Genomic DNA, 13,875 nt, shown 5'->3' on the forward strand with positions numbered 1-13,875 from the left:
GTCATTATTAAGTTGTGCAACTTGATATTTTATTTTACTTCGGCCACATTTCGTTTTTGAATAATGAACAATAACGCGACTCGTATTGAAAGTTTGAACTATGCAACTCGGGTATAAAATTTTTATTTATTTTCGTTCTGTTGTAAAAAATGAATTGAGGAAAGTATGAATAAAAATAATATAAGTGTAAGGTTTTTTTCTAATGGAATCAAAATTAAAAAAAAAATTCAATATTAAAACGATGAAAAAAACTCTGCAAGGCATGCATTTCTGTTCACGCTCTTATATTTTGCTGCTCGTATTTCGTAATATGTGGATGATCATAATAATATTATGTAAGTTATAACAGCGAAGAAAACATTCACTAAGAAACGAAAACCTGAAAACGTTACAAATGAAGCAATCTGTAAAACACACGTACAATGAACGCATAAAGACAATAAGTCACAATTTAGTCATAATGCCTTAATGACCGAAAGATCTTCGAAACGGCCGCCGAAGTTATTTGCGGTGAAATGGGCCGCTATTCTGGACAATGTCAATGAAGTAAAATAGAGATCGCCATCGGATATGGGCGGGAATGAGACAGTTAATTCTAATTATGGCCGTATTGTGAGCAGAAATTTTATTGCTATCTCATTGGCGCGTTCATTACCACGACCGCCGTAATTGTGTTCTATTGTGCACAGTTCGCCGTCATTTTTGTGCAAACCGTGTGAATCTGGACGAGGAGGACCTAATTTCTAAGTTCACGGTGCGTCTCACTCAATGTTTACCCTCGAAAATCTGATGAAAAATTTGATAGAGTAGTAAATCCAGCAGTATATTGATTGCATTTATAGTCCATGGAATTTTAAAAACAGATTAATTCAATCATTCCCAGCTTTTTGCTCGTGGATAAAATGGATGCCATTATTGTACGTTTATTTTGGGCGTGCACGTTGGCCTTTCAGACAACCACTGATAGACTCTAAAGTTTCATCGCGGGCTGTCGGAACGATTAGCATCCTGACAGCTAATTTATATACTCTACTAGTTGTTCTATTTCTGGAGACATCCCTAGATGAGCTTGCGACTTGCCAAGAATTGAGGAACTCTGGTAATGTTACTTGACTAATGCATTTCACTGTTTGTAACATATCGTCGCATATGTGTGTTTCATATTATATTTAGATTTAATGACGTTATTTATTGCTACTATTACCTCAAGCAAAAAATCCTGTTATCTGAAGAATAAAATGGTCGTAAATATTTTCACATGTAGTAAGTTTTAAATAAATTGTATTTAATTTTTTCTAACTAATTTTTTAATACAAACGATTGCAGATGTTTCTATGACATTTTATTCATTTTATAATGAGCATTTAAAAATATTTACTTAGCTAAAAAGATTTATTTCATAACGTAAATAAACGATCCCTATAAAATAGGGACTAACAGATAATATCGATAGATTATAGCAGCTGTGAGTCGCTCACACCTCATTGCTCTTTCCATGACATTGCGTTATGCCATAAAACTTATCAACTTTTGTAATAATGTTCGTGCAGTTCTACGAATTTAGTACGATATGTCGTAACAAATTGATAAACAAAGCTTTAAAAGTCATAGTAAAATATTTAGTGTAACAAAGTTTAATCTACAAAACTTCAAACACATTTTCTATTAATTTATTTCAAGTTAAATTACTTCACCAACCATTTGATTGCATTACACACTGTATACATTAAGCATTGTTTTAGTCTTAACAAATTGTATTTGCTTCGAACAGCTCGAAGCTAAATCTGGAAGCAATTTAGAGTACGGATTCCTCCGACAAATTATTTAAGTACAAAATTGGTTCGACATTTCAACTCTTTAATGGGCTTGTTAAGCCGTTAAATAGTTGACATGCCACACGGAAAACTATATATAGTCAATAAAACGTATGTAATAAAAGGGTTGTCTTTACATCAATTGAAACTAATATTTTCAGAGATTTTATTACGACACGCTTTTACTTTTAATACAAAGCATCTGGCGCTTTAACGATAATTGTTAATTGTTCTTTCAAGAAACAAGCTAGAATTGAGAATAAATTTTAGGGCAATCGCACATTACTTATGGGCTTTTATAGTCACATAAATTTAACAGAAATGTCTCACCCATCTCCAAGTGTGCCATCCTCCTAAAAGCATAGAACATTTCTCGGCAATAAATTATCGAATGAACGCACTAAAATAGCGTAACACCCCAACGCATGGGAACCGCGACCCAGAGCGACCCCTTAAACTAAAAGTCTACAAATCAGTCCCTCGGATTCAAATCAAAAACATATCAGAAGGAGCCCGAAAAAGATTAGACATGCCCGTTCAATAAACAATTTATAACGCTAAAGAAATTACTCAAACAAATGATAAATGCATCAGTCACGCGATGAAAGACTACGTAAATTGGAATGAGGAAGGCGGAACAATGAGTGAGGGAGACACAGCCGGAAGCATCGCAGATTTTTCCCTGTTATCCCAAACAACAATAGGCCTCAGCTTTTATATCTACCTAGACAGAGTCTTTTGTTTAATTAATTATCCACCGGATAGAATAATTAAGCTAAAATATGGAGCCGCGATTACAGCAACCCCGTTCTTAGTATTAATATCAGATGTTCATTGTTCATATCAAATGACGCGTATTCGGATCCTTTCATTTTATCTCTAAAGATGAATTAGATTGTTGTGCACTATTGATTTTTTGCAAGGTGACAAATTATATGAGCGGGCTTTGAGCGGGTTATTAAAAATAAAATTTAATTACCGTCTTCAAATAAATTTAAAAGACCAACTTGTCAACATTTACATAACAATAAAACCAAAACTGTTAGAAGTTATCATAACAATTCTATTATTAAAACCATGGGAAAGCTTTCATCTAATCCGAAAATCACTAATCGCTCATCGTTCATGTCAGCGACAGTTTTCTCACAAAGTAGTAATCGGGCGTGAACACAAACATTCAGATTCATGGCACCAGCCACCATCAATCAGAGTACATTCGCAGCTGATAATGTATCGTCAACAGTCCAACATTTAATTGTTGATGGATCGCCATGGGTCTCGGACAGGCGAATTTCACGGGCGAATATCATATTCCAAGGAAAAATCAGCCCTGCATGTACCTATTGAATGTGAACGGCTATTATATCCATCTCTCCATCACACCCTCCATAGGAAATGATACGAAATATTACAAAAGCAAAGGGCAAATGGAAATTGTAATTCATTCGATTTTCATATACAGACTGACTGATAGATTTAAAACGACTTTCAACACGGCAGCTGTTAATATTTTTATATGATTACCAGAAGCATCTTGAATTCTCAAGAAATTCAATTGTTTGCCTTACACTTTAGATAATAAAAATGTGGAGGCTTAAAAATGTTATTGTAACAATCGAGGTCGAGCGTCTCTAGATGGGTGTTCTAAAGTCATAAAAAGTTATTATATTTTTTTAACCACCGTCTTATCTCAGTCCCTAACTACTGAAGTTGCATTTTGATATATTTGTTCTAGCCTGATAAGATGGTTAAGTAAACTGTATTTAAGTGTAAGAGGGACCGCTGTAAGTGATTTCCAATGGGTCGTTCATTATAATGTGAGTAATTTGTATCAGTTTGTCATTCGAAGTGTGTGATAAAGTTAAGACAGTATAATTTAATTTATAGCCACGTGTTGGGTATCACTATCAATATGAAAGCGATCGCCCACATCACCAATTACCTATTCGATAAGGGACTTATTTACGAGCTCACTTGGTCGGGTAGCGTTCTGTATTAAAATTCATTGTTTCTGTTATCCTCAGTATGGGAGAAGCGAGGTCATCACATATCTCCGTTTTATCAGTAACAGAAATAGGCTTTTAAAGTTGAGCGCGGCAGATAACGCATAAACAGTAATTACATGACCTAATCGAATTAGAAACATCCCGGCCTATTGTCACATTCATCATTTGCTTCAAAGTAAATTTTACAGGATCGTCCGATATCATAAATTTCTAACTGAAATTGTATTATCAAGCATTCAAAGAGGATAAGAGGATACTTTTACGGTTCTAAAGTGTTCATAAAATGTTGATAAAGTTGCCTGTTCCGCGGCAAAGTTTTATTAAATTCGATAAGAGTGCTATCAATGTAACTTTATAGATTCCGTACACTAAAATCTAATTAATTTTATTAGGATATATTTATTGAAACTTACTTTACGTGAATATACGTCGTACATATTAACTTATTTCTACGGGGGCTTTATGAAATCTTGGTTTATCTCACGTAAGTTTTGATAACTTTCATGTTGGGCCTCTGCATCTTATAAATTTGATCAAACTAGTTTTATTTTCTCATCCACTAGGGACTATAAAGGGACAATATAAAAAGGATACAAGCAGTTTTTTCATTGATATTAGAGTGGAGAATATAAAATAATACATTTTACATAGATTTCTTGGTTCTAGTGCAATGCTGGTTTAGCTAAATACAACACAAATTGACGCATATAGCGTAAACTTGTGCTGAACGGTCTAAAATTGTTAACCTTTTTAACAGCTCCTAAACGACATAGGTTCTCAATCTCTACCGTATTTTTAGACAATTCACGTAAGTAACGGTGGCTTTTCGCGACACTACGACCCAAGTATTGAGAATAAATATGCGCATTACCATTGTATGTTAAGTATAGAGATGGGATACATCCGTTAGTAACCGATGACCCCGCGACACGTTACGAACAGGATTTGAAACATTAGACAATCTTATTGATTCATGTTTTGAATCGTGGAGGACGGTGTTTTGTTTTTGAGCTAGGTGATACGTTTCAAAGGTTTTCAGTCCTTATTAAATCGACACTATGTGTTTATTTTACTTTAGGCATTCATTGAAAATGTTTATAAGAAAATTATATGACACTTTATTTCAATACGCATTTTTGTTACATTTTTTTATATCTGCAGTTAAAATACCTGAAACAATAATTAATTGATAATATTTAATGAAAATGACAAACTTCTAAGAAAAAAATCAATGTTACCAAAATATATACAAAAATAATTAGAATGCATAGAATCTATTTGCATAAATAATTTACTCTACGCTACCCTTTACGTTTAACATTGGAAAAAGATATTTTTTACACTCTGACATTTTAGTAATGTAACACTTGTTGGGATATCAAATGACGCAATTTTACGAACTAATGTATCCAGCCAGTTAAAATGTTTCCTGTTCTAACCGTCAATTCTAACTCTAGTCTCTACAATTAACTGTACCGTACATGTAACTAGTGTTAAATATTAAAAAGTTCACCTACGACAAAAACCTACTTAGATTTAACTTGAAAAATTATAAGATTATCTAATTTTTCAATTAATGTATTTTGTTATACTATGCTTTGTACTAAACATTACAATATTTTATTTGTTTAAATGAATCTGTATTTATACCGGCTAGTTTAATCTTAAAAGCTCTGATTTTGAGACGATTTTCAATATTCGGTACCTACCAAGGTAAAAATTACAATTACTCGCATTGCTAAATAGTGAAGCCAGTCGGGTAAGGGGTTACGGATGAGTTATAGCTACCAATATTAATAAATAAAAATATGTGTTTTTACCATTTAATTGTCAGACAGTGTACATACAGAATCTACCCCTGACCGAAAATTAAAATATTATAAACCTATCCATATTTAACTACAATTTATGTATGACCTCCAGTTAATTTAGTAAAAGTAATGTTCTTGTTAAAGTATCTGCTAATTCCGTCTTGAAAGTTCCAGTTATGAGACCAACCTTCATTTCAAAACCTTCGTTAGTTAATTCTTCCAATTCAATTTAGTTTATGTTTTCCAATATAACAAGACAATACAATCAGATACGAGCAAAGACTACAGGTATTAAAATACATAAGCTCATAAAATATACATAAACAATGGATCACAAGAGCTTAGTAATGTTATTACTGATTGGTAGATAGGAAAGTACCATAATTTTCTTTGTAACATAATGTCCCAATACAATAAAATCTCTGCATTATTAACGATTTTTGATATGGAAATGACGTAAATGAATATAATATTCATGAGTAAGGTTTTTTATATTTATTAAATTGGTTATTTACTTATATTATCTACCTACATCGTCATTTTATTTTATTTTTTATAAAAGCTAAATAGCTAATTACACGCTTTACTACTAATAAAAAAGCTTACTACTATGTAATAGAAAGCATAATAACTTGATTTTTGTTGTCAAATGTTCTTATCCTGTTTAAAACGGAATAAAAATGTAACCAATGTTTCTCTGAAAAGCTGTAGCTTTTTACAACTTTTTTTTATGATCGAATATTTTTTTTTACTTAGATCACAACGAACAAAAAAATCGTTGTTATATTAAAATAGATCAAAGCATATCCTCATTCGTATTTAAAAACCATTAATACAGGATTGCGATTTAATAAATAAAACTTGTTGTTTATTCCAACACTAAGGTAGGTACCTACCTATAGCAACAAAACATTGATTAAAAGCTCCATTGACTAAGCCTAAAACCATTGGACGCAAATATTTTTGAATCCTCAAATATTTTTTGCTAATTCATCGTTCACTCTCCAATGATAAGAGGTCCGTGCGGCGGAAGTCGTTTTCTTTCTTATACTCTTGAGAGCTTTGCAAAATGTCTTCGAAAAACGACTTTTCGCCCTTAAGTACATTTTGACGTCCCTTCTGCACTTATTTTTTACAATGCTATAGCACTTAAGAACAGTCCTATTATAAACCTCACTGACCTCACACAAATTCTATTATAATACTTTAATTAATGCAAACATTGGATTAAAGCATTGATATTTCCAATTTACAAACTATCATACATGTAAAAGATTTTAAAAAGAGAAACTCAATTGAAGAAAAGAAACAGTAAAAGCGTTACGATGTAACTTGTAAGTGATAACAAACAGAGATAATGAAGATAATTCTTATCATTATGTGTTTTTCATACACTTGACACCCTTTGTTTGATGTTAAAAATGTTTGTTGACTTCATAAAATTACGAGCTGTCAAGATATTTTGTATCAACATAAAAACTTTATGTAGGTAAATTTGAGAACAATCTAACTAACTCATTAATCATTATCAAAATAACTTCCATTAAAATATCCATATCCCAAAAAAAAACATCTCGTAATGTAATCTATTCAAATTAATTTAGAAACTGCAAAACAAATAAGCGTATCAACTTACATTACAAATTATGCATATCCAAGCAAACAGTAGCACAAGTCCAATACACAACACAAACACGAAAGCCCGAGTTAAATTTCGCGCCAACCGGGACGTAGTGACACGTCCTTCCTTCCCGGAGTCTGGGAGGGAACTGGCCGTATTGTACTACCCAGTCGGCTAGAAATGCCGGGGACGCAGGGTAGTGAATCAACCCCTAGCTAACATTTACTCAGCTACGTAGCGCCTGTAGTTTCCAGACTCGTCTCAGTTTCGGAGACGGGATTTTTGGACCTGCATTTTGACTGAGTCAAGTTGCGCACCTGAACTGAAGAATCAGCAAATTATAGAAAATATTAAATCTAGGTGACCTCTTTACTTCGATGCACGTCAAACGAAATCGTTGTTTTACATTTAACTACAAAACAAAATATATTATAGCCTATATTGCTCCATTTTGAGTTATTATAAACTAGCGGTCCGCCCCGGCTTCGCCCGTGGTACATGTTTACGTTTTCTCTACATAAGAACCATCCTCGTACTTCAAGGAATATATATAATAAAAAAAGAATTGTCGAAATCGGTTCAGCCGTTCTCGAGTTATGCGCTTACCAACACATTTTGCGATTCATTTTTATATAGGTACATATAAGAAGATATAACGGATGAGATTAACCCTTAAAGCTTTTCTGCCACTTTTTTAGTACATGTACTTATAGCCGTGTAAATCTTGAACGTTCCAAAAAATCTAGAAAATTGAATACGTTGAAGAAAGTACGATAACAATCCTTTATTTTTCTCCTACATGCCAATTATAGAGAACATTTGATTCGTGTGCTAGGTGACTGTTGAATTTAGGGATTCCCGGAATTAGTGATGGTTTGTGTTTCTGGTCAATAAAAGCTTTAATAAAATAGTTTCCGTGTTTTCGATTGGTTCGATTATGTTTATGTAAATGGCAAAGCGGTGATGTTTAAGTTAGATAGTGGAGCCGATGTTTGTGTAATGTCATTGTCTAGCTATTTATCCTCAGGATTTAGTAAAAGAGATTTATTGAAAACTAATGTAATTCTTAAAGAGGTGAGTAAAAATAAATTAAGTGTTATTGGTTACTTTATGGCCTCGATTACATATAAGTCTTTAAAAATACATGAAAAAATATTTGTTTTAAATCTAAATTGCAGTAACTTGTTATCGAGAGATGCTTGTGTCAAATTAAATATGATTATGAGAATTAATGAGATAAAAAATTGTAATATAGACTTTTTCGTGCAATATAAATCTGTGTTTGAAGGAATAGGAGAATTACCAGGTTTTCATAGAATTATTGTAGACGAGAGGGTTCCTCCCGTAGTACGGAGTGCAAGAAAAATACCTATTAAATTAAGACCTAAGTTAAAGGAGGAGCTCAATCGCTTACAACAGCTTAACATTATAATGCCTGTTAGTGAACCCACCGATTGGGTGTCAAATATAGTATTAGTGGAAAAACCGGATGGTAAATTACGCATATGTTTAGACCCTAAGTTTTTAAATGAGGCAATTAAAAGATGTCATTTTCAATTGCCTACGCTTGATGAAATAATTGCAAATTTGTCTGGAGCTAATTATTTTTCCGTTTTGGACGCTAGTAAAGGATTTTATATGTTAAAATTGGATTATGATAGTTCTAAGCTATGTACTTTTGCAACACCTTTCGGGAGATATAGATTTTTACGATTGCCTTTCGGAATTAGTAGTGCGTGTGAGGTTTTTCATAGTGTAATGCATAGATTGTTTGCATGTGAAGGCGTTGAAACGTACGTCGACGATGTATTGGTGTACGGTAAGACAAAAGAGGAGCATGACGAGCGGTTACATAAGGTGCTGCAGTGTGCTGTGGCAAATGGGGTAAGGTTCAACCGGGATAAATGTAAATTTGGGGTGAGAGAAGTTAAATTCCTAGGGCATATTTTTAATTCAAATGGGATTAAGCCGGATCCAGATAGAATTCGTGTAATAAGAGACATGAGTATACCTGTAAACAGAAAAGAGTTAGAGAGGTTTTTAGGGATGTCCAATTATGTATCTCGATTTATTCCTAATTATGCTAAATTAGTGGAACCGTTGAGATCATTACTAAAAAATAATGTACAATTCGATTGGCACGAAATACATACTAAAGCTTTTAATAAAATTAAAACGTCCTTAATGAATGCGCCTTCTTTGAGATTTTATGATCCAAATAAACAAGTTACCGTCTCCGTCGATGCGAGTGCGTTCGGTCTCGGAGCGTGTTTGCTGCAAGAGGGGCGGCCCGTGGCGTTCGCGGCGCGCGCTTTAACACCTGCCGAGAGTCGCTGGGCGCAAATAGAGAAGGAGATGTTGGCGATAGTATATGGGTGTTCGAAATTCCATCAATTTGTTTATGGACATACTAACGTTATAGTGGAAAGCGATCACAAACCTTTAGAATCTATTTTCAAAAAACCACTGAATGATATACCTATTAGGTTGCAAAGACTGTTATTAAAATTACAACGATATTCGTTAAATGTATGTTATGTTCCAGGCAAACTCATGTTTATAGCGGACACATTGTCGAGAACTAAATTAGATAATTTACATAGTACTGAAGATAAAATTCAAAAGGATGTGGAAGGACATGTGAATCTTATTATTCAAAATACCGGTTTCAGTGATGAAAAACTGAAGTTAGTGGAGAATGAGACTAGGAATGATGTGGGGCTCTGCAAAGCGATGGATTATTATAAAACTGGTTGGCCTCACACGAAAGCGTTGTTAGATGGAAGCGCGAAGGTGTATTGGGATATAAGAGATGAATTTCACGTTATTAAAAATATAGCGTTCAAAAATCACAGAGTAATTATACCAACGAGTCTTAGAAAAGAAATGATTAATAGAATTCACGAGGGCCATCTAGGTATCGATAAGTGTAAAAACCGAGCTCGCGACGTGATGTGGTGGCCGGGCATGTCGGCGGACATCGAGCGGGCCGTGCGGCGCTGCGGCGTGTGCGCACAGCACCGCGCCGAGCAGCCGCGCGAGCCGCTGCTGCCGCACCCGCAACCGGACACTCCGTGGGAAGTGCTAGCCGCTGACATTTTTCAGATTAAAAATAAATATTTCATTTTGGTCGTAGACTACTATTCGAAATACGTGGAGGTCGCTTCATTGAGAGATATTACCTCCGGTTCGGTAATTAAACAGTTACAGGATATGTTTTCTCGTCACGGTATCCCGAAGCGGTTAATTTCGGACAACGGTCTGCAGTTTACATCTGGGGAGTTTAAGAATTTCAGCGAGGCTTGGGGATTTCGACATGTAACGAGTTCGCCTTATTATCCCCGATCTAATGGTTTAGCCGAACGTAACGTACAAACTGTTAAAAAATTATTAATTAAAGCCGAACAGGACGGCACAGATCCGTATCTAGCTTTATTAAATTTTAGAAATACGCCTATATCAGGGGAGATTTATTCATCGGCTCAGCTTTTGATGGGTAGGCGTTTAAATACTAGGCTACCTGTTTGTTCGAATCTTTTAAGACCGAAGCTTCCTTCCAGAGGGAAAGTAGCAATAAAACGTGCAGAAAAAACTAAAAAATCGAGCTCGTTCTACAATCAGCATACGCGAAAATTAAAGCCGTTAAATAACAATGATTTTGTACGTATTCGTGATGGGCAGGGAATGAGTCACAGCCGCTGGGTGCCGGCGCGCGTGGAGGGTCCGGCCGCGGAGCCGCGATCGTACTGGGTGCGCACGCCGGACGGCGCACGGTATAGGAGGAATAGGCAGCAAATTATTAAGACTGGCGTCGATCAGAACGAGCCTGTTTTAAATAAAAGTAAGAAACCTGATTATAGGCGTCCTATCGGCGATTATGATGATTTTGATGAAAGTTATGTCCAAAATAACAAGATTAATTCTTCTCCTACTGAGGTGTCGCAAAATACAAAATTTTATTGTACTCGTTCTGGAAGAGTAGTGCGTCCTCCAGACAGATTTCTTTATTAGCTATATATGTAATTAATGTTTTAGTTTAATATGTAACAAAAAAAAAAAAAAAAAAATTGTATCGGATGATGTAGTATAGGAATATGTGTATATCGAATGTTCTACTATTGTTTGGCTTTTGTGTTAAAGTATTTATAGGTTAAGTGCGAGTAATGTGTTAAATTTATGATTGAATGGTTATCATTAAATTTTGTTTAATGTTACTAGCTGAGATGATTTATAATTAATGTCTATAGAATATCATCATACATGATGTTATGTTTTGCACTAATGGATAGATATAGATTATTGCAAACTAATTGATTGTTTAGCTAAACTTACTGTAATGAATGTACTCTATTGCTTAAGTGTATATATAAGGTTCATTGTAAAATTAGTATCGTTCGTCAGCAAATTATTTTATTATCCTTGTGTTATATCTTATTGAAAGGGGAAGATGTTGTATGTAAGTAATATTAATTATTATAATGTGGGTACTTGGATATACTTTATAAAAATGTAATGTCACTTGTTCATTATAATAAAGAGTTAAACACAACAGATTTCTATTGATTTAACTTTCAGGAGAGATAAACTGTTGTTTTTGCTCTAAAGATTATGAAATATTCAAAAAATTCTATGACAAAATATTCGAAATATAGCTGGTCCGTTTTTTGGGACAGTGCCGTAGATACAGGTAACTAAGAACCATTTGGCATGTCCCAAGAAGCGGACGTTGCCATGATTCGTACTTTAATAAAATATCACTTTTATGGGATTTTCTTGCTTTAGAGTCTTTAATTATATGTAGAATTATTTTTAATTAAGTTCAAAATGACGAATATAATCTAAGATCACTTAAATCTGTTGGGTCTACAATAGAACCGGGAGTTCCTCGACCTCCACATGCATTTCGGCTAAATGTCCTAATCATCGGCCAAATATCACTTCACATTGAGAAAAACCATTATTATCTGTATTACATGAAACCAAAGGTTGCTTGACACGAAATAATAAATGTTATTTAACATTCCATACAATTAAATAGTGTGATTGAGCTCGAGAGGGCTCAATTATCATTTCTTAGGTATTTAGTTAAAATTGAAGATTTTTTTGTTATAATAGATAATGAAAATACTGTGATACAATAAAACAATAAAATGCTACTTGAAATTGTTTTCAATTGTGTTATATTAAGTGAATATTTTTGTTTTTCATTTTTATTTTTTAAGCTGTATTACAGCGTTGTCCGTTTTTTGAGACAGCAATGAAGACGGAGTTCTTGGCAAAGGCCGTTTTAACGGACATCCTGAAAAACCTACTTACAGAAAATTTGTTTTATTTTTTTCTCTACTATAGTATTTTTTAATCAATAACTATCACTAAAACCAATTCTGAAATATCTGGGTACATTATTTCAGGGCTTGCCGTGTTAAGGGTTAATCATTTTTGAAAAGCTGTATTAATATTAATATAAAAATAGTAACTAAAATAAAAATTTTCATATTTTTATACATTTATTGTAAAGATAGGCACATAAAAATCAAGCTAAAATTCAACTTGCGGATTTTCATTTGAACATTGTAAGATTTTAACATTAAGTTACCATGCGAGAAGTAAACAAAATAATTAAGGACGGCCATAAACCTAATAAGACCGCATACTTTGTATATTTTATGAAGAAAAATTGGACCCTATATTTACAGCTCTTTTATACGACACTAAATTCAGTTTTGTTACGGCAAGAGTCAACAAGCTAGATAATGCGGCTATAAAATCTGGCTATTTATAAAATGTCTGCAATGCTGGTGCAATGTGAGAATAATCCCTATCGATCTAGGTTAATTTTAACTTAGAGCGGCGATGGAGCAGACAATTTCGACGTGTAACGTCCGATAGCTCGTGGTTTCTGGTGAAAATGCCAAATAATATATAACAATGGACCTATTTTGGACGTGGTTGCACATCTTGTTAATTAAATAGGTATATTATGACTAGGAACATTTTAACGCAGGAAATCTAGCAGTATCTTTAAATATATTTATGATAGTAGAAGATGAAATAAAAAAAGAAAACTCTAAGTAGCTTAACTCATATTTTACTTTAACTCGTACAGGTTACAATAAAATATAAGTAGAAATGCATAATTGAATATTACAAGTTTTAATCTAATCTACACCGTTGCATGGTTTATAATTTTGCTTAATTTGAAATATATAATTTACTTTAAAAACTAAATGTTACGTATGCGTATCACATACTATGTATATTGTATATAATTCATTTAAAAATCTATATTTACCCTATCATATTCTCTCAGGTACGGTATGTAACATCAGATCAATTTTATAGTTTTTCACCCTTCCATTAACAAAATATACCTAAAAGCTAAAATTACGCGACACATTTCAAGGCGACTTCTCCCTTGGGTCAGATAATTTCTCTCATAGATTCGTTTGACCTTCTGTAGGTCAATGTGCCTATAAGTTTACTGCTGAGATGAGGTTGCCATTACGTAGGATCCTTTTACTATCCCGCCAGCTCCACAAAGCTAGTATCAAGTGAATTGATATTAAATTTTATAGCGGGCTTATACGTGTGGGTAGGACGACACTTAATCTTTGAGAACGCTG

The 13,875-nt window shown here is 33.7% G+C and overlaps 1 protein-coding gene across 2 annotated transcripts in view; it reads right to left on the bottom strand.

The window, feature by feature from the left end:
* The window catches only part of LOC149482408 (roundabout homolog 2-like), a 55,147-nt gene that overhangs the window by 26,117 nt on the left and 15,155 nt on the right, over positions 1 to 13,875 (bottom strand). Inside the window, exon 1 of one of the 2 annotated variants that reach the window (XM_089703704.1) lies at positions 7,268 to 7,440. The exons of the other annotated variant lie outside the window; for it this stretch is intronic. The gene's annotated coding sequence lies outside the window, so the exon portion shown is untranslated. Of the gene's footprint in view, positions 1 to 7,267; positions 7,441 to 13,875 lie in introns of those variants that run through there. 2 annotated transcript variants of the gene reach the window in all.

This window comes from Colias philodice, chromosome 15 (assembly GCF_061535455.1).
Source record: "Colias philodice isolate Cphi_HAF_F1 chromosome 15, ilColPhil1 Martin Lab GWU primary, whole genome shotgun sequence".
Classification (NCBI taxonomy): domain Eukaryota; kingdom Metazoa; phylum Arthropoda; class Insecta; order Lepidoptera; family Pieridae; genus Colias; species Colias philodice.